Raw genomic sequence first — 21,204 nt, 5'->3', positions numbered from 1 at the left:
GCAGTAGGGTCTCTGAAGCGTTTTATGGGTGAAGGTATCAAGTAGTCTCTATCATCCTGCCATGTGTCATCAGAGTCATCACCGTAATTAGCACAGAGACTGATTGCTGAGTCTGCGATGAGCTAGGGCACGTGATGTGAGGTTCCCACATCTGATTCAATGAGGTTGCCAAGCAGTCTGCACCAGCATCATTTTGCTTGCGGAAACTGAGGCTCAGAAAAGAGCAGGGACTGCTCTGAGTGGGAGACACTCATTTTCATTATTTATTTAGTTCTGTGAGCATCTCCATCAGGTGGCTTCAAGTGACGCATGTGAGACGGTGCTGTTTCTGGGGGTGTGCTTTCTTTTCTCTGCTCACTCAGCACATGCACTGACACCAGCCACATGACCAGTTTGTGCCTGAGGACATGCAGTACCTCAGACCTGCAAGTGGACCAAGGCCACCACAGGTTTTTCTTGAACAATGTTTTACTTCATTAGTTTTGGGGAGAAAGCAGAACAATAAGATGGGACTCAGTTTCAAAGTACAAGTGGTACCTTGGGAAGAAAACAAATGGTGTTGACCATGTTGGACCAGGAAGGAGATTCACCATGAGATGAGGAGTGTGCTGGGCACTTGCACCTGCAGTTAACTCTTCCCTGAGTGCTGGATCCCAGGTAGGTCCAACCTGTATCCAAGCTCAACAGGCAGCAGAAGTGACTGCTCTAATATCTTCCAGTTTCAGTACCTGGCTCCTCTGTCCACCAAAGGCACCATCACCCTGACTCATCTTTGTCCTTTGTTCCAGCCTTACATATGTTAATCACCCTGTCCCAATTCATCCTTGAAGCCGCCAAACCCCCACACCTCTCTCCTCCTGCTTCCTCCCTCTATCCACAGGGGCACATCCCTGCCCTGGCTATTTGTCCACTTGGGCTGCTATAATGCCATAACCTGGGTGGTACATGCATAACCAAAATCTATTGCTCACAGTTCTGTTTTGTTTTGTTTTGTTTTCCGGTACTGGGAATCAAACTCATGACCTTGCACTTGCCAGGCAGGCGCTGTGCCGCTATGCTAAATCCCCAGCTCCCTGCTCACAGTTCTGTAGGGCAGGAAGTCCTAGATCAAGACACCAGCAGATTCAGTGTTGGTGAAAGCTGCTTCCTAGTGTGGTATCTTTCTACTATAGCCACTCATGGCAGAATAAGTAACTCTCTGGGTCTTTTATATAAGGGCTCTAATCCTATTCACAAGGGCTCAGCTCTCATTATCTAAGCACCTGCAACAGGCCACACCTCCATATACCAGCACTGTGAAGGGGTAGATTTTTAACATGTAGATTTTGAAGAGACACAAACATTCAGATTAAAGTACTTGAGATTTTAACACTGTCTTTCTCTCTGGCCTGTGTGTATCCAGCCACCCTCTTCCTCTGCCCCCACGTGGTGTTTCAAAGGTGTGCATGGTATTGGCTGCTTCTCTGAAACCCACTGAGGCTCTGCTCTGCCTGTGGGAAGCAGTGTGAACTCTGAGGCCAGCAACATGAGCTTCTGCTTGAGCTAAACTGTCCACACTTACAGTCTGTCTTCTGTCACTTGCTCCCCTTACACACACACCAAGGCTGAACTCCTTGGCATTGCCCATCAGTCATGGCTCCAGGCCTCTGCCCTGCGTATCCCTGCCTGGCTGCCCTTTCTGTCTGCCCTGACTGCTGGTGAGTTACTGCTCATTCTTTAAGACTGGCTTTAGTTTCTTGCAACAAATATTCTTCATGTACTTTCTCTATGTGCCCTAGGTGGGCTCTGGAGTCACAGAAATGATGAATACCTGCTCTCTCCTCTCTGTGACAGGAACTGATGCCCTCTCATCCACTGTCCACCTCCACCAGACAGGGCTGGCCTTTTGGTTTGGCTCTGTTACCATATCACTCTATGGGCATCATTTGCTCAAGAGCCAGTGTTTTCCATCAGACCTAAACTCTGGCTTGAAAGGACAACATCCCTGCCTTGTAGTGTCTGTATTGAGTGTTTCCTATGTGGGAGATGCTCGGCTTCAGAGCCCTACCCACTCTTTTGCATTAAACTTTCCACAACTCTAGGAAGCAGTTCTTATTAATCCCATTCACCAGTGGTCAGTGCTCAGCCCATAGGCAGGCTGTAGAGCCCACTGTCTGAACTGCTGCCCCAGAGACCTTGCCCTGAGGTTTGTCTTTGGGCCTCATATTGAGTACATTGATCGTGGCTACGGGAATCTGACTGCAGTATAAATCCAGAGGAGCAAAACTGGGAGCAGAGGGTAGAGGAAGTGGGGACTGGCCACATGGCCCCTGACTTGTGGCTGACCACTCTCAGGATGCTCCTTGCTCACCATTGCAGCCCCCAACTGGCCTTGTGTATGAAAGGAGGGATCTGTTCTTTTGCCTGTGAGCTCAACCCAGTTCTTCCCTGGCTGCTTCCATGTACTTGCTGGTCAGTGTCAGAGGGCACCTGAAAAAGAGCTTTGTAAGGAGGGATATTTTCCCCACAAAAAGCTATGAAGTTGTTCCTCTGAAGACTGTCACAGCACCTTCCTGAACTGTTGTGATGTGACTCCAGCAGGGTTCTGGGTGACATTGTGCCCTCATCTGTCTCCAGCGCTCTCCCCGCCTCACAGGGTTTAAGTGGATCAGACAGTTAAACAAGCCTGTCTAGATCGATCCCTTGCTTTGACAGCGGCTTCTTAATCAGAGGGAACCTTGATCCCACCTTTGGAAATGTTTTCCCCTCTCTGATCTGCAGTTTTCCCAATTTCTGGCCCACGCACTTGAGGTGGTCCCCCATTGTGGTACTCATCTGTGTGTCTGCCTCCCCTAGGAAGGCAGCAAAGACCCTTGATGGCTTGACCCCCGAAAGCCTGACTTCTCTCCTGCCTTCTCCCTGAGTTCTGCTGCTCAGATTCCCCATTGGTCCCTGCAGCTTCCATCTTCACCAGGACCAAAAACATCACTCAGATGTGATAAAAGCCCATTGCTGCTCTTAGTTGCCCCTTTCTTCTCCTTTGACCTAAAGAGATAAAGTAGTAACCACTTTAGGTACTGGAGCCTGAGGTCACAGCTGGTCTGGACACCTTCCATCCCAGCTGGGGTTGGGGAGAGGATTCTCCATCACTCTCTTGGCCTTGTTGCTGCCAGACCATTCTACCCTGGCAGCCATTCCAACCAACACTTATTGCTGGAGGTAGAGAGGAGGGGATCTAGTACAATAAAGTGATAAGAGATTGTTTTCTGGAGCCAGATTTTCAGGGTGGAAAATCCTGTCCTAAACTGGGTGTGTGAGGCATGTCTGTAATCCCAGTGCTCTGGGAGGCTGAGGAAGGAACATCGCAAGTTTGAGCCCAGTCTGGGCTATTTAGATAATCCTTGCCTCAAAATAATAAAGTCAAAAGGGGTTGATGATGTAGTTAGAAGGTCCTAGGTTCAATCTGCAGTACCGCTAAATAAAATAAAAACAAAATAAATGTATAGGAAAATCTTGCCCCCACCTTACCATGTGGGAGACCTAGGGCAAATTAGAACCCATTTGTCTTCAGGTCTTTTCATCTGTAAATTGGGACCAAAGCAGGTTTTTTAAATCACAAAGTTGAGAGGGTTTAATGCAAAGCTTTAAAGAACTTAGAATAATACTGGGAGCAGAGTAATTGCTCAGGGTAGTATGTGGCTGCTCTCCACCAAATGGTATTATTTCCATGAGAAGAGCTCTTGGAAAGGTAAAGGGGAATTCTTGCACTATTTTTTAAAATCACTTTACTGAGATATGATTGCCATATAAAAAGTTGCATGTGCTTACTGTATACATCACAATGAGTTTAGGAATAAGTGTAAACCACTATCAAGTCCATACACATATCTATCACCTGCCAAAGATTCCCCCTGCCCCTTTTATTTCTCCTCCTTCTCCTTCTCCTCCTCCTCCTTCTTCTTCTTCACCTTCTTCACCTTCTCTTTCTTCTCCTTCTTCTCGTTCCTTTTCCTCTTCCTCTCCTTCTCTTCCTCCTTCTCTCTTTTTTTTTTTGATAATCTTAGTCTCTGTAGCAAAATACCTGAGACTTAGTACTTTATAAAGAAATGACTAACAGACACTTATTTTGTTCACAATTCTGAAAGTCAAAAGCTCAAGATCAAGATTCCAGCAGATCAAAGCTCTGATGAAGGCTTCTTTCTGCTTCCACAGTGATGCTGGGTTTCGGCATCCTGGCAGGGCGCAAGCAGCAAGGCAACAGGGGCCAGCTGGCTCCCTCCAGTGCTTTTATGTGGAACTCATACTATGCCGGAGGACAGAGCGTTCATGCCTCACTTCTCCTGAAGGACATGCCTCCTAATAGTATTGCACAGGGGATGAAGTTTCAACAGGAATTTGAAAGGAAACACAAATATGCAAATTGTAGTAGGTAAGAACACTTAGCATAAGATCTACCTTCTGAGCAAAGTTCAAGGATACAATGCAGCATTTATAAATATAAGCACTATGCTGTACAGTAGATCTCTAGAATTTGCCATTTTTAAATTAACATTTCCAGGGAGAGCCCACTTCTGTATCTCCTTCAGGACCCTGTCCCTCTGAACACATTAACACCCAGTGCTTTACATACTGGCTTCCCCTGCTCACTGTGCTTCATGGGGTGCAGTGAGGGGGTCTGGACCACGGAGGGCAGTCAGGTAAGTGTACGAGGGGCCACTCACTTTGTTCTTCTGGTTTGCTAGTGCAAAACAAGGCACGTACTAGCCATGCAAGTTGGTTTGGAACTGAGTTGCTGGGCTGAATATATGAATTAATAAATGAGTGGTCAAATACAAAGTAGCAAGTGTCTGAGGTATAGGGAGCTCCTGTCTTCAGAGCACTAACTAGCCAGAAGACTTATAACCAGATGCCCTGTAGAATATGACCTATTCTTTCAGAGGGAGTGCTTGATGCTGTTTACAGGGAACCTCGTACATATCAGGCCCGGCCTGCTGCAGTGTAGGGGTTAAGGACACGTTTCCACTGCAAGGACCCCTGCTTTGAATCCAGGTTCTGCCTGGATTTAAATTGCTTATGGAAACTCAGGGGAGTTGTGCAACCTCTCTGGTCTTAGGAACTAGAAGTGTGTATACCTTTAAGGCATAACAAGCTAAGGGTCAGAATAATTAAACAGATATCTGAGGACCATGGAGACAGAATGGGCTCTGGAGTCCACACCAGATTTGTGACTCTGGGGTCCTTTTTGGTTCCAAGGATCTGGGAAGGACTGTTCCGGATGCTGGATGAAGCAGGAAAAGAGAGGATGTGAAAGAGAAAGGGGCTGCTTCCCTCCTCCTCCCCTGGGCACATCACTCTTGCTGGTATGGAGATTGTCTGTTTCTCTCCTTGACAGGAGGAGCAAGTGTCAAACAGTGTCCCGGAGTCCAGGGCAAAGGCCATCTGCTGTCTCCATTTGTCTCAGGAAAGTGAGGGCACATTTCCTGGGCCCTGTAACACCCCCTCATGGGGGGGTTGTTGCAGGATGACCTCATGCTGGTCAGCAACTCTTCATGGTGATTGACATATGCAATTTCTCTCTTCCTGTCTGGCTAAGGTGTGTGGGAAAAATTGGATGTTGCTGAATAATTGAAAATGAAAATCCCTCCGAATTGATTCCGATGAAAACAAAATTGAGTTCTTCAATTAGGCACCCCGCCTTTGCAGGGCATCTGAGGCCTCTGTCTTTCCTGGCTGCAGACACAGACATTTCTTTCTACGTGCTAAGTGCATGCTTTGAGCCTGGTGGTTTCGGAGGTCTGAGAGCAGCTTGCAGTTGGTAGAATTCAAACCTAGTGAATTGCTCTGAGGGACCCTTGGGTCTTGAAGAGGCTGAGAGATGCACCCCTTCTCGCACTTCTTCAGTAGCTGCTGGTGGCATAGCTACATGCTCCGTCCAGAAATGTGTGCCTGAGGCTCTTGGGAGTGGGTTCTATCCGTCTGCTGACTCTCTGTGAGAGTCAACACTCTGATCCTAGATGAAGGTCATAGGTCCTGCTACAGAATGACATCTTACCAAGCTTTCTACTCCATGGCCTGGAGGATTGGGGGTGGAAGGAAAAGCAGGCTATTATAGTGGGAGAGAGCATGGACTTTGAGGCCAGCCGCTCAGGTTCAAGTCCTGCCCTCTCTGCACACAAGCCATGAGACTTTGCAATGTGGTGATGAAAACCTGCAGGGACAGGGGAGGGATGAGCTGTGCTAAGGCTCCCCGATGCAGATATCCCTCTTCCAAAGAGCAGGGAGCTTCAGAGCTCATCCTTCCACAACTAGCTCTTTGCAGCCCCTAACCCTGCTCCACCCTACTTCCTGTTGCTCACAGCACTATCCAGAGCAGGTCTGAAATCTCCTGTCTTACACAGGAAGGAAACATCTACATCGTCTACTGGGGTTTGTACCTAGAGTTCATGGGTAGAATTGGCAGTAGGAGGATGAATGCCCATGGGAGGAAGAGTGCCTTTTTTCATGGTAAAAACATATATAAGAAATTTACTATCTTAGACACTTTAAAGTATGCAATTGAGGGGCATTAAGGATATTCACAATGTATAATCATCAACACCATCCAGTTCCAGAGCTTTCTTGTCACCCCAAATGTCCCCCATGTCCATTAAGAGTTCATTTCCTGGCCCTCCTCCCTTAGCACCTTTTACCTAAATATTTATTGCCTGAGATTTACTATCTTCCCCAGCGTTAATTTAGAAATAAACCACAACAGTATTAGTAGATTTTGTCACCAATAGGCATCTAGATATTTTCACATCATATCTCAGTGTTACAAATATCCTCAAAATCCTTTATGCCAGAAGCTGGAAAATTTTCCTGTAAAAGTCCAGAAAATAGGTAATTTTGGTGCCCACATGGACACTACCTCAAGTACCTAACTCTGTGATGTAGCACGAAAGCAGCAAATGAATGCGTGTAGCTGTGTTTCAACAAAATTTTATTTACCAAAGTAGATGGCGGGCACGTGCAGCTGTAGGCCATAGTTTCCTGACCTCTGCTATAAGCTCTTCTCTGCTGTGAAGTTACAGAGTTATTAGACTCACGACTGGATATTGTTATTACCATGTTAATTAAAAAGCACATACATATTGCTGCTACTACACATTTTCAAATTTGTATTTGAACGTAAGTTCTCTGTATAACCCCATGTATATTATTTTTGTATTTATAAACATCATGCTGAGGAGTAGTATGTAGTTCACCTTGACTTCTGAGGGGTTCATTACAGGAACAAGCAAAGAAACCCTGGATCCTTGATAAATCATGCAGACAATTCTAGGATATCTTTGCAATATTCTAAGAAGTGGTTGTCTAGCTTCTCATTACACATGTCTAATGTCTGTTCCCACTCCTTTCAGGAAAGTCTCTTTGTAAGGCATCTATTACTCTGAGAATATTCTTTTTTTCTGTTCATCCCACATCTGTTTCTCTTTTACCCATTAATCACTCATCCTGTTTTCTATCCATAGAACAACTCAGCTTCTATGTCAACAAAATACTTATAGACAGCTCTCTAACTACCCTAAGAATCCCACCCCCACCAGTCTGTGTCAATAGACTTTTCCTGAAAAAGCCCAGCCAATAACTACTTTAGCCATCCAGGTCAAACGGTCTGTCTGAAGTGTTTAACTCAGCTAGAGTAGGAAAACAGCCACAGGCAGTATGCAAACAAGTGGGTTTAGTTGTTTTCTAATTAAATTTTAGTTGGTGACCCCTGCTTTAATTTAATCCTGACTCCTCTGGCTTTGTTTGCCATCTTCTGAATGCTCACCACTGTGTTGATATTGCTGTTTCATCTTTCTATCATCCATCTGTCTGTCCATCTGTCCATCCATCCATCTATCCATCCATCCTTCTATGCATTGGATCATCAAACTATCTATCCACGTCTAGGAGAGAGTAGTTTAATTCATATATAAACAATTTATAATTACTACCCATAGGTTGAGTTACAGAGGGAGAACAGGGTTTCTACTGGTGGGAGGTAGATGATGGGCAGGGTCACTACCAAGGGTAATCAGGTCTAAGGAAGAGATATGTTAGTCTAGAAATAAACAGTGAAGAAGACACAGGATGTGTCAGAGAGGGTAGAGTGTGGGGTCTGTGTCCTCATCTCAGTTTCTGTGTTGGGGATCCACATGAGACTTGGACTGGCTCTCTACTTGAGTCCTCCCATGGGCTGTGGACATGTCCTCTGGGGCTGCCAACATCTCGGTGCCTGACTGGTGGAGGACCTGCTCACAGGCCCCCTCACCTCTCCTGTGTCTAGGAAACTGGGGGCAAGTTTTTATGTCCAGCCCCCACCACAGGATTTCCAGGGGACCCCAGGAAAGCACACACACCAGGAAGAAGGGATCACTAGGTGCCATCTTTGAAGCTGCCTGCTATATCAAGACACACTGAGGAGAGTGAGGCAGGGATAAATCCTGCGCAGGGTGCAGGCCACAACCAGGCAATCAGAGTGTTCCTAAATGCTATAGGAAGCCAGGGAAGGGGTCGTGTGATGAGCTGTGTATCGTGACAGCTGTGTGGAGAATGGACAGAAAAGGACAAAGCAGAGCAGGGAGGTGAGTCAGGAGGAGGCTACAGAAGTCACATGGGGAGGGGAGCATAATGACTTGGATCAAGATTGTGGAGCCACCCTGAGATGTGTATGGCAGGGGGGAGTTTGTAGGCAGAGCCTGGAGCAAGTGCTGAAGACCTGCATAGGATGACTCCGGCAAACCTCCTCTGGCCTTCCTCACTCCCCAACCCCCCCTTTTGTCTGTCTGTGTGCACCCCCCCCCCATTTCTCCAGGCTCCTGTGGGCTGCGTTGATCTGCTGTCCACAAGTCAGGCACTGACGCCAGAGAACAAAGACACTGCTAATGCTGTAAATCCTGGATCCAATTTATTTGTTATTTCCACTCATTTGAAATGCACCTGTTACCCTGAAGGCCTTTGAATGCCATCAGCAGCAGCTACAGAATCAAAGGGAAATTGGAACCTTTTGGAAAAACCCTCAGTTGTTCAAAGGTGAAACAAACAAAATGAAAAGGTTTCCTTTTTTGCTCTTTCTCCCCCTACATGACTTGTTGGCCTAGATGGCTGGTCTCACAGAAGACCCCAGCAGCAACAACTACTAGGCCTATTTGCTTTGCCTGGCTATGGCTTCCGGTTCCTTCACAGTTCAATATATTCAAAAGGCCATGACATTTCATTGCAGTGCCTTTAACACATCTTACTTCCACTTTTCTTGAGACTAGGATTGTGTCGCTCTCATTTCATGGGCTGAAGAGTTCACGTAGGAACTGTTCCTGATGAGCTCAGTCCCTAGTTCTGGGTCTGAGGCCATTCTGCTCATGGAGCTCTGGGTTAGAGATGGTTTGCTCAGCAGTCAGGCAGAATCCGTGGACCCTCCTCAGTCCACCTTCAGAGCCTCACTGTGTGCTTCAGGATGCAGTCAGAGGACTTTGCACCAGCTCGGAGGAGGCAGTTCAGCTGTCTCCCAAGCATGCAGAAGCATAAACATCATCACTTCATTTCCAGTCATTTGTACTTCACTGTTTTCTATAAAAATGAGCATGATTCAGGGACAGATCAGCAGATGAAGAAAAGAGGGTTTTCTGGGGACCAGGATTGTGAGGAGTATTGGGATGACCCTGGGAGCGTGCGGACCCCATTCCCCAAGAGTGGTAACTTCAGATCTGCTTGAATGTGTGTCAGGAATCTGTGAGGTTGGTCTGGGATGTAAGGGGAGGCGGAACCCTTAAGAACATGAAGTTCAATGGCTGGGATGGCCTTAATCCCAGATCAGATCAGGGTGGGACCTCCTTAGTGTGTCCCTGATGCTGTTAAACAACACCACCACACTGTGGATGCTGACTTCATCTTGCTGCTGATTCTGTACCCCATGCTGGCTTTACCCTCCCTGCTACTCTGCTGGCTCTGATAGCACTGATTATCCTCTCTAGACAGTCTTGGACTTTAAAATGCCCCAGGTTGTGCCTCAGCTACTCTCTCAGTTCCTAGGGCATGGAATGATCAGTGTCTGCTGGTTAGCTGGGTATTGTGTCAGATAGCACCTCCTATGACAGACAGTCACAGATCATCCAGTCACCCACTTTCATATCTCCTAGGCCAATGTAGCCCTTATCACCACATGCAATATGGTGAAATAGGGTGAAAATATAGTCAGTGTGTAAATATAAAAGTTCATTACAGTAAAAGACACAGTGCCATCAATCCCCTTCAAACTACTCCTTGCTTCAAATACACTTATCTCCATCATTCTTGCCACTTTCTGAAACAGTTCTGGAAGACCTCTTTGCTGAGCATCTTTAGTTGTACTGTTGTGCCTGCCTTGATGTCCTGAATTAATTCAAAATGTTTCCCTTTCATGGTCATTTTGATTTTGGAAAAGAGATAGAAATCACATAGTGCCAGATCTGGTGAATAAGATAAAGGAACATGTGCCATAATGTTTTTATTTGACAGATATTGCCCTAAAATTTTGATTGATGATGTGATCAAAAAGTATAGTCAATGTTGGAATTTAAAATTTATTATAGTTGAAGACACATTACCATGAACCCCCATCGAAATATTCCCCTTTGCTTCAAGCACACTTATCACCTTTGGCAGTGTATTTTTTTACTGTGATAAGTTTTTTTTCGAATAGTGTGCTTGCTGACTTGTTTAACACCCGTACAACTTTCCCACAAGAACACAGACAACTGCAATGCTATGGTTTGAACGTGGACAGTGTCCCCTAAGGGTCCATGTGTTAGAGGTGTGGTCCCGAGTGGTGCTATTGGGCAGCACTTTGGGAGGTAGCACTTGGTGAGAGGTCCTTAGATCACTGGGCGTATCCCCTTGAAGGGGATTGTGTGAATCAAGTTTCTTCGTCTCTCTTTTTGCCTCCTGGATCATGATGTAAGTGGCTTTCTCTGGCACACTCTCCACCACTGCTTTCTGGTACCCTTGCCAGAAGTCCCCAGAGAAGAGCCTGCCTGGTCTTGGACTGGAACCTCCAGAACCATGGGCTAAATAAAAATTTTCTCTTTATAATTGAATTGCCTTAGGTATTTCACTATAGTAAGGAAAAGCTGACTTATAAATGCAACAACACATGGTACAAAGTAGGTGTTCATTAACTATTTGGTGAAAGAAAAAGATTGTTCTGTTTTACATCTAAAATGTCCCTCAGAAGTCTCATGTGTTCAGAAATGGGCCTTTTGGAAGATGATTGGATCAGGGGAGTGCTATATTTATTAGGAGATTACTCCATTGATGAGTTCACGGCTGGATACACCGATAGGGGGTGGGGCTTGGTTGGAGGAGGTAGGTTACTGGGGAAGTGCCTTTGAACATTTTGTCTCTAATGCTGGCACTTCCTGGCTCTTCCCTGTCTCTTTTGTTTCCTGGTTGCCACAGGATCAACAACTTTCTTCTACCATGCCTTTCTGCCATGTTGTTTCTGCTTTGGAGCCAAACAACTGTGCACTGAACCCACTAAAACCCCAAGCCAAAACAAGCTTCTCTTCCTTTGAATTGCTGTTGTCAGATGTTTTGTCCCAGCCACAGGAAGGCTGATTAATACAGGCATGAGAATGAATGAAGCTATAGCCCTTTCAGATCAAGGAGCTATGTTTAGATCTTGCTTGTGCTCTGTGTTTATGTCTAAAGTAGGGTTTGGCACTTAGTAAGCTCTTAGTACATGTGTATTGAGTGCCTGGCACTTTGGGCAGATTGTGTAGCCTTGATGCTAGAGTGATGTCCATGTGGCTAGTAGAAGATCCCAGCTGCTAAGAAGCCATGATTCAGAATCCTGTACTAAAGGCTCAGGGCTCAAGGTAAAACTGGACATTGGAAGAGAAAAAGAAGTGGGTGGACAGGAGGCCAGGTCCATCCCATGGGTCAAGTGTAGCCATAAAATCCACCAGGGAGGCTGAAGCTCAGCAGGTACAGAGAGCTCAAGCCCTGCCCCAGGCACCCCAGTCCTAACCTTGGCTGGTTCTCAACTTTCTTGGCTAATAGACTGTGAAAGAGTGGGATAAACAATAAGCCAGCTCATGAGGCTGCTGGAACTATCAGATGGACTGCTGGGTCTGGAATGCTTAGGTCACAGCCTAGAACATGGATAGTCTACAGTGTGTGCTAGTGATCATGGCTGTTTCTGATGCTACTGCAATTGTGTCTTTTTCACACCACCTTATGAGTTCCAAATCTATAAAATGCTAAGTGGCCTCTGGGACCTAGAGACAGAGGGAACAGGAGCCTGATGTACTCTGGAACAATAATCATGTGGACTCTACTCTCTGGACCTCTTTGGACTCCTGGGATATCAGACTGCAACAGAAAAGGATGGGCACCATGAAGTTATTTGAAGCTTTGCTGCGAATGACAAGGTTAAGAGCTCTTCAAAGATCATGTTAGTTATCTCTTTGCTGCAAAAGTCCTTGAGTAAGATGTTTCTTAATGGTGGTGCAATATTTTTGAGGCTACAGATGTGTTTGGAGGATGGGGTGAAAACAAGCGACCTCACTGCCAACATAAGTGCAACTTTACATTCAATTACAGACTTCTAGAAGCCAAGTGGGGGTGATCAAAGGCTCTAGACAAGAAACTCATTCTACGGCCTTACTCTTTAGCAAGTCTCATTACCAAAGGATCTGACATCTCATCATAACTTACAAGTTCATGGGTAAGGTCCACATTAATGAGAAGGTTGTGGAAGGTGGAAAGTAGATAGTCCAGTATGTGCTTCTGGTAGAAAACTGACTTAACTGATACAGTGTTTCCAATTAAGATGCTCATAGAGGGCCTCTTAACTGGATGATAAGATTGATTTGTGATTCATAAGTCTAGGGATGTATGTTTTGCTCCTTAAATTGATATTCACAAGTCTGTCTTTTTGATATTTTATTTATTTATAATTTTTTATTTAAAGAGAAAAAACAAAATCAATGATACAGTTTTAAAAAAAGATACTAGATTAACAATGGTTAATATATTGCCTATTATTATCTTCAAAGTAGTTGCTCAGATTACAAGATGTAGGCAAGAAAACTTAATCCAATACTATAAGCGCATTTAATTAGTACATGCTTGAAGTATGTAATGGGAAATTGGTACAGGTACATAATACATCTTAATGTTAAGTGAAATAAATCAGACACAGGCTTAAACATGACATGCTTACTCTTACATGAGAAACCCAAAATATAAATAAAGAGCAAAATAAAAGATAGATGATGGGAAACAGAGGATAGATCTTTTGTAAAAGAGAAGGAGACAAAGAGATAGGGGTTGGGGAGAAGGGGATGAAATCTTTCTTGAGAGACATAATTCTCCACCCTGTGTTCTGAGCTTACTTAGCCTTTTGTTGACCCAGGCTCTATGCAAATTATTATTATTTTAGAAAGATTGAACTCTCTTAGGTATTATGTATGACTTGGAGGTAAAAAGAATTCATGCCTGTATTCCTCTCCCTCCAAATGACGGTGGAGGAGAAGGACATCTACTGAAACTTAGTTGCCATGTCACCATGCTAATGCACTCAGACCTGAAGGCCAGGAGTCTCTAGGGAATAGGAATGATGTCCCTCTAGATCTCTGTCCCCAGTGCCTTGTCCCAGGGGATTGCTTGTGTGTAGATATATTTGCTGACAAGTCCCATGGGTGATGCTGACTCTTAAGAAGGGAGTTCAGGTGCTCTTGGCACAGCTGTGTCGTTACATGTGAAAACACAAAAATGTGTAGTCTCGGCTATGGGAACACAGAGGTCCCTGGCCCAGCCTCAGGACTATTAAGGGCTTTCTCAGAGCAAGGAAAACTGAGCCAAGCAGAGAGGAAGGAGTGTCCAAATGGCAAGAGTGGCAAGTTGGCAGGCAGGGCAGCACTGCTGTGCCAACAGTAAGGGAGGAGGACACCGTAGGGGCGCTCAGGCAGCCATACATATGGTGGGACCTGTGGATGTGTCGATCAGCTATGTTGAAAATAGTGTTACCATCTTGATCATTTCTCCTAAGGAGCATTTGAGAGGCTTAGTGGGGAAACCAGGATTTGAGCATGTCAATCTCTGTTGTCAGATTTTATGGGAATCAACAACCTGACTAGCTGGATTTAAAGGCTCTAGATTCCCAGGACTCTCTTGGATCTTCTGATTCATTATCTGTAGGGGACAAGGCCTAGGAATCTGCATTGTCAACAAACTCCCCAACATCCCAGCCTCTCTGCAGGATTGTGAAGTGAATGATCCCATCCAGACTCCACTTGGAAAAATGTGTGGCCCATCTTTCTTGAGGTTTCCTGAGGAAAACAGTCTCATCTCCCACCCCATCAAATGTGTTTCCTGTCTCATCCATTTTAGTTCTCGATTAAACCCAATTTGGCATGTTGTTATATCTGATTACTTATTCATCTTCTCCAGGCTTTTGGTGGGGACAATTGATTTTGGGTCCTTTGAGGAACCAGCCCAGAGGCCTGCTGTCCCACTAACACCCTGTCCGAGGAGTATCACTTGGCCTGGGCCCTCTCTTTTCACTGGGTGCGGTGGGGACACAGTGATGTCTGGGGAAGAGGAAGGGGTATCAGTTTTGTTTGCAGGAGGTCTGGGCCTCAAGTGGAGAACTCAGATTAGTCCCTGCCAGAAGTTGGAGTGTGAGGCAATTTAGCAAATTGTAGCTTGCAGCAGATGTTTAATTAGTCGTGAGGCAGCGTCTGGTGGCTGGTGGGGAGGGTGGCTTGTCTGCTTCTGCCACCACTGTGGAGGGGGATGTAAGCTTTGCAGCTAGGGGGCAAAGCTGGGTCTAGGGGAGTCAGGCTTGAGGGAGAGGGACTTTGAGGTGTGAGGCTTTGGGATGTGGGAGGTCCAGGCTCTGCAGATGACCACATTCCCTGGTGTGACTTGGAGGTTGTCCTTGTAAGATCCTGCCACACTTCTGCTCTCCTCTCCTGCCACTAGTCCTATCCCTGGCTCTGCTGCAAGCCTGCTGGACAACCCCCACCCTCCTGATTGTGCCTCCTCCGCCTCCTCTGCTCCTTCTGTGGAGCCTTTGTGCACCTCCGTGCTCCATTGGGTCCTATGACTCTTCCCAGATCCTTGATCCACACCTGCTGCTCCCCTGCCTGGAACTCCTCCAGGACGCAGTCCTGCAGGTCATGGAGCAATACAAGCTCAGGCTTTCTCCAGATTCCAGAAGCTTCTTGGCCACATTGTTCTCTCTTCCCTAGGCAAATCTGACTTGGAAGGGCTCACTTAGAGACAGCACTTACGTCAGAGCTGCAGGGACTCTAGTCCCTGCTTCCTGTTGCCACCCACTCCCCGTGGCCCACAGGAGAAGGTGGACAATGCCTTGTCAAGAGAATGAAGGGCGGTTCCTGGTTCTCAAGTGGGTAAAGGTACAGAAACTGAGTCTCTAGCTTCTGTCCATTCCTGCCTGATGTGATTCAGTTGCAGTGCACAGAAGGAGCGTTTGTTGGCTTTCCATGCCAGACTTCCTGAGGGCTGAGGGCAGTATGCCTAACTGACTGATTGCTGCACCCTTGGTGTGACCATGCTGCCTGGCCTGAGAGTCATGAATTGGTGCAGTTGAGGAGCAAAGGAAGGCAGAGTAGGTGCTTGGAGGGGACTGGCTCAGCTTCCTGCTTCTGGAAAAGTTGTCATAGGCCAGCACTGGAGAGGTCTGTGGGCTCTGGTTTTGGGACTGGCTGCTCACTACTTAGGGGATGTTGGCATGGTTGTGTTATTTCTCTGGGTCTCTGTTTCTTTGGATGGATGACTATCTAGCACTAATACTGTGAACCAAGGCACAAAGCAGCCTAATCATCCAGAAACAGCACTCATAAGAATAGTTAATGTTGACTGAGCACTTTTTGCACAATGGCTCCATGAATCCTCTCTTCTGCCCCATGAAGCAGCTCTCTCATTATTCCTGTCTGACAGATGAGGGAAGGGAGGTCTGGAGGAGTTGGTTTCCCTGCCCAGAGTCTCTTTGAGAGGTGGGCTTGTCAGTTAGAGGACATTTGCTCCCCAGAGGATGTGGACCAATATCTGGAAATATTTTTAGTATCCTAGCTGGTGGGGAAATCTGACATCTAGTGGGAAGGGACCAGGAATTTTAAACACCCTACAATGCATGGAGGAGCTTCTGGAGCCAGGAATCTTCCAGTGCCAAATATCAACAGCACTGAGGTTAGGAGACCCTGACTTCCAGCTACAAGCAGATTTGACTCAGCCAAATTGAGTCTATGCTCCAGGGTACCACATTCTGTTTGGCTCAGGCCCCAAACATATTTCTCCACCCTCTGCTTAATATTTGTGTGACAGAAGAAGTGTTCCCCTCAAATCACAGATAATCACAAGTGTTATGTTTCTGTCAGTCCTAACTGTGTGGGAATGGGCAGTCTCATTTGGGGCATGCTTACTGCTGGAAACAGTTTTTTCTTAGTTTATGGCCTTAGTTCATTCAGCACTCTCCCAGCCACTGTGTCCTAGGACAGTCTGTGGTCCTAATTCACAAGACCAGGGCTTCACATAAGCCCTTCCGGGACCCATTTATCAAGTGCTGCATTAACCTGAGGATCTCCAAACTGCAGACACCACACCTCGCCAGTCAGGCACTTAGTGTCTAGCTCACCATCAGGAGGCTGGTGACAGGTTGATTGATTGTGCCAACTTGAGAAGTTTAGTTAAGAGAAGCTTAACTAAATTGACTCAGCAATTCTATACCCTAGGGTATAGGAGACCCACCCTAGGGCGGCTCATCGCCTGGATGGTGTAAAGGGGAAATGAGGAAGGACAGATCTGCTTCTGTTCTTAGAGAAGCTCTCGTCTTCCCCTTCAGCTTGGATATTATCTTCTGGCTTCTAGTGCAGACTCTTCAGCTTCCATCATAGACTCTTCAGTCTTTCAGCTCAGACCCATTGGTTGCCTGATACAGACTTGCACAGGACACTGCAATGAGCTCCAGGCCTTGGACTGGATCCTTTGTTCTCCAGTAAGCAGACACCCTCTGCACGCTTCCTCATCCAACTCTGACCATTGTAAGCTAATCTTGTAATTTCTTATACATTTGTATATCTTGTGTTCTATCTGTTTCTCTGGTAAAATGCTGATCCAGGTGGTTCCAAGGAAGCTCAAAAATCCAAGCTTTGCTCCACAATTTTGCTTCACCACCCTCAACACTGTTTCTTTGGGCTACATATATGTGGTCCTGTGGTCACAAGGTGGCTGTGACAGCTTCAGACATTAGAACTTCTCACTGTGATTTAAAGTAAGAAGTGGACAAATGGAAGCCTTTTATTGTAGAGGTTCTTTGATCCAAGTAATTATTTTCTGAGATGATGTCTTCACCTGTAATCTTCCTCTGCAGCTCACCGCCTAGGACTAGGCTGCTGGTGATCCTAAGAGAAGATCAAGATGGAGACGCTGAGGTAGATGAAGGAGAAGGTAGTGGGCAGTGGTTGTAGGGTGAACATGTGGCTTTGTCTGCCACAAGATGACCATACTACTGCATGTCAGAGATGGTCCTGGAGCCTGGGAACCGTAACTGTGCACTCACAGCACCTCACTTACAGTGTCCATAGTATTTACCTGGGGGCCTTGTTGGGGAGTGAGCCTCCTGCCATGGTGGGGTTTTCCTTCCTCACTTTCTCGCATCTGCAGCCACCAAAGAGTCACTAGGGGTCTGTTGTGCTTTGGAAACTGACCTAGTCACCGAGTCACAACCAAGATGGTGAATGTAGGATGGTATTCCTGTGTCTCAGTCCCAGCCTGTCTCTCCTCACTTATTCCTGCTTCTGTCCTTATTTGAACCCGAGGCAGCACATCTGCACACAGTGAATCAGACCCAGACTGCACTTCTAAAGCGTCTGGGAGAAGAAAGCCACTCCCAGTGAGCTCGCCCCCTCTCCAAGGTTCTCTGGGTGTCTGGGATGAGGCTGGGGCTCAGAGAGCACTGTGCTTTGCAGGGTAGGAAGCCATCTTAAGGCTTTCATGTCAAATGGCCTGGGGGCCCGCTCTGCTGCTCTGCTGTGTGTGCCCTCAGACACCAGCAGGGCCACAGTTCCCGGCGCCTTCCCTAGGTTACAGGGCCACTGGAAGGAAAGACTCATGTGGAGGAAGGAGCTGCTGGGCACCATGTGCAGGCAATAGTGGTGGAGAGCGAAGGTGTAGGCAGTCAGAGGTAGGGCTGCAGGTTCAGCTGCCTGTGTGGGTGAGGAAGAGGAAAGGTCCCTAAGTGAGCTTGTGGCTCAACATGGCCTGAGATATCTGCCTGGGCAGGTGGCGAGCTCCCAAGGGAAACACGCTAACAAATCCTGGAGGATCCACTCAGAGCTACTGAGAGGTGATACCTACTCCTCATGAGAGCCTGGGACTTCCAAGTCCTCTTATAAATGAGATTTTGGGCTTCCACAGACTCCAGATGTCCCTGTCCCTTTGAAGCTGTTGGGGCTTTGTGGGCTAGTGAATCTGAGGGGAGGGTTCCTGAAGCTGGGTTGTTGCTTCTCCTGGACACTGTGGGGGAGAGCTCACCAGTTGCTGGGTAAGCTGCCAAGACAGAAACACTACAGAAGGAAAAGGAGGAAGTCAGTGTGCATTTGAAAAGCTCCATTCTGTGTGACTGGGTGTGTCTTCTGCTGCCGTCTCCTGTGGACATCAAGACTCCAGTTTCTCAGCCTTCCAATGGAAACATACCTGTGACTCTTCAGGAGCTTTCAGGATCTGTCTTGCACCAGTGCTGCATCTTTCATTCCTCTTGCACTCTTCCTCCTTCTTGGCTGAGCAGCTAATTGATCCTCTGGTTCTCCAGATACAGAGGACCATTGTGGACATATTATGGATATGGCTTTCTAACCTCTGAACCTATAAAACCATCAATAAATTCCTCTAGCAGAAATATAAATACTCACACACACACACATATATATATATATACAAATTTATGTATATATATATATACACACATATATATGTATATATTTTTCTGTTCCTCTAGAATATATATATATATATATACAAATTTATGTATATATATATATACACACATATATATGTATATATTTTTCTGTTCCTCTAGAGACTCTTAACCAATACAATATGGTAGCATGAATAATGCCCTTCACATCTGTCTGTGACTCCAGGACCTGTGGATATTACCTTATATAGCTAAAGGGACTTTTCAGATGTGATGCGTAAAGGCTCCTGAGATAGTTCTGGATCATCCTAGTGGGTACAATTGGAATCACAGTGGTCCTTATAGGAGGGAGGCAGGGATACAGGGCAGTATGGTGTTGGGGGAAGTGATAGGGTGACACACTTGGAAGAGGGAGGGCGAGCTGCAAGCCAAGGAAGCTGGGAAGGCTGGGAAATGATCCTAAACTGGAGCCTCTGGAAGAACCTCTGCTCTGGGAGACAGATTTGAGACTTCTGACTTCCAGAACCACACTGGAATAAATTTGTGTTGTTTTAAGCCAGCGAGTTTGTAGGACTTTAGACTCAGATCAGCAAACCTGACCTCATCCACATGGTAAATATTCCAGCCTTTTTGAGCTGGTGGTCTCTGTGATACCCACCTGACTCTCCCGTGGAATATAGAAGCTGCTGCATGTGTTATGCAGACGGTGGGACTGGAGAGTTGCAGTGAGCCTAGTACTGAGGCAGGCAGGGGCCATGAGTTAGAGACTCCTGGGCATATCCCTCAGGCTGTAGGTGACTTATTGGACTAGTGAGCACAGTGCTCTGGGCCACTGCGGGGCCCTGGTGTGAACCCCAGTGAATAAAGCATCACCAGAGGGGCTCCTGGGCCCTGCATCCAATGCTTCACAGAGGCCACTCTCCAGCCATCTGAGTAGGTACACATATCATCACCTATCGCTTCAAGGGATGAAGCAATGGAAGTGTGAGGGGGTGAAATCACTCACTCAGATTCTGCAGGTGAAAAGCAGGAGAGCAGGGTTTGAGCCTACCCTGCTGGTGCCAGCAAAGGTCCTTTTAGTTACGCACCTGCACTGCTGCTCCGGTGACCTCAGGTCTGAATCATGCGTTGTCCGCCCTGTTCCTCTTTCTATGGTGTCATTTTCTGGAGAGCAGGGAGGGCCCGAGAGGATGAGTTCTGTCCTTGTCCTTCACTGTTTCCAGTTGCAGCAAGTGACAAGAGCATGTAACAAGGACGTGCACTTACATGTGAACGGTCCAGTGAATGCTGGTCTCCAAGTGTTCTGATAACAGCAGATATTTGTTTAGCAAAAGTATGTCTCAGGGTATTGGGGATATACTTACACTATTTTATATATAGATTGTTAATATATTTACATATATAAATATATACATTAGTATATATACTTCTGCAGCCATTAGACACCCAGCGACCTAATGTAGGTCAACTGTCGCTGAAGCGTTGAGGACCTCTTTTCTTTTTTTTTGTTTTTGTTTTTGTTTTTGTTTTTTTCCGGTACCGGGAATCGAACTCACGATGTCGTGCTTGCCAGGCAGGCACTGTGCTGCTGAGCTAAATCCCCAGCCCCGAGGACCTCTTTTCTATCCACAGATTAAAAGAATCAGAAATACATGTGTCTGCTTTAAAATACACACCTGCCTTTCTCAAGCTGCCTCTGCCAGTAGCTGAGTGTTAGAAACACTGCCAGGGCTTTGCTCAAGGAAGAGTTGGAGTGCCCTCAGCACTCAGTCTCACCTCATCCCTTTGTCTTATTCTCTGCACTGATGACACATGGGCTTCTCCTGCCTGCAGTGGAGGTTACTTCTCGGAATCATGGACTCCACGTGTCAGGTTCCTGGAGAGAGCTCTGCTCTTAGAAAATGGAGCTGCTGGAATCAAGTTCTGCTTGTTAGAGGGAATCCTGTTTAGAAGGCGCCCCAAACATGTCAACAGCAGCTGCTCTCAGTGTTGAGAGAATGGCAATGATTTTCCCTGGGAGATGTGGAGCAGCATCCTATGAGAAGCGGTTAGGCAATAATTTAACATTGTTGTTCTGCCCTGAGCTGACATGAGCTGCTTCTCGAGGGAGAGTTTAGGGAAGTTTGTTCTCTCTGTGGGAAATCACAAAGCCATTTGATTTGTTTTCCACTTAAGACCCTGAGTGTTTAGTGATAGGGATTCATCATTCATTCATTCATTCATTCATCCATTCATTCATCATAGGCATATTTATTAAGCCAGGTCCTGTTTAATTTCACTCA

This window comes from Chinchilla lanigera, unplaced genomic scaffold (assembly GCF_000276665.1).
Source record: "Chinchilla lanigera isolate Chin_1 unplaced genomic scaffold, ChiLan1.0 scaffold00041, whole genome shotgun sequence".
In the NCBI taxonomy this organism is placed as follows: domain Eukaryota; kingdom Metazoa; phylum Chordata; class Mammalia; order Rodentia; family Chinchillidae; genus Chinchilla; species Chinchilla lanigera.
This window is presented reverse-complemented; position numbering follows the sequence as displayed.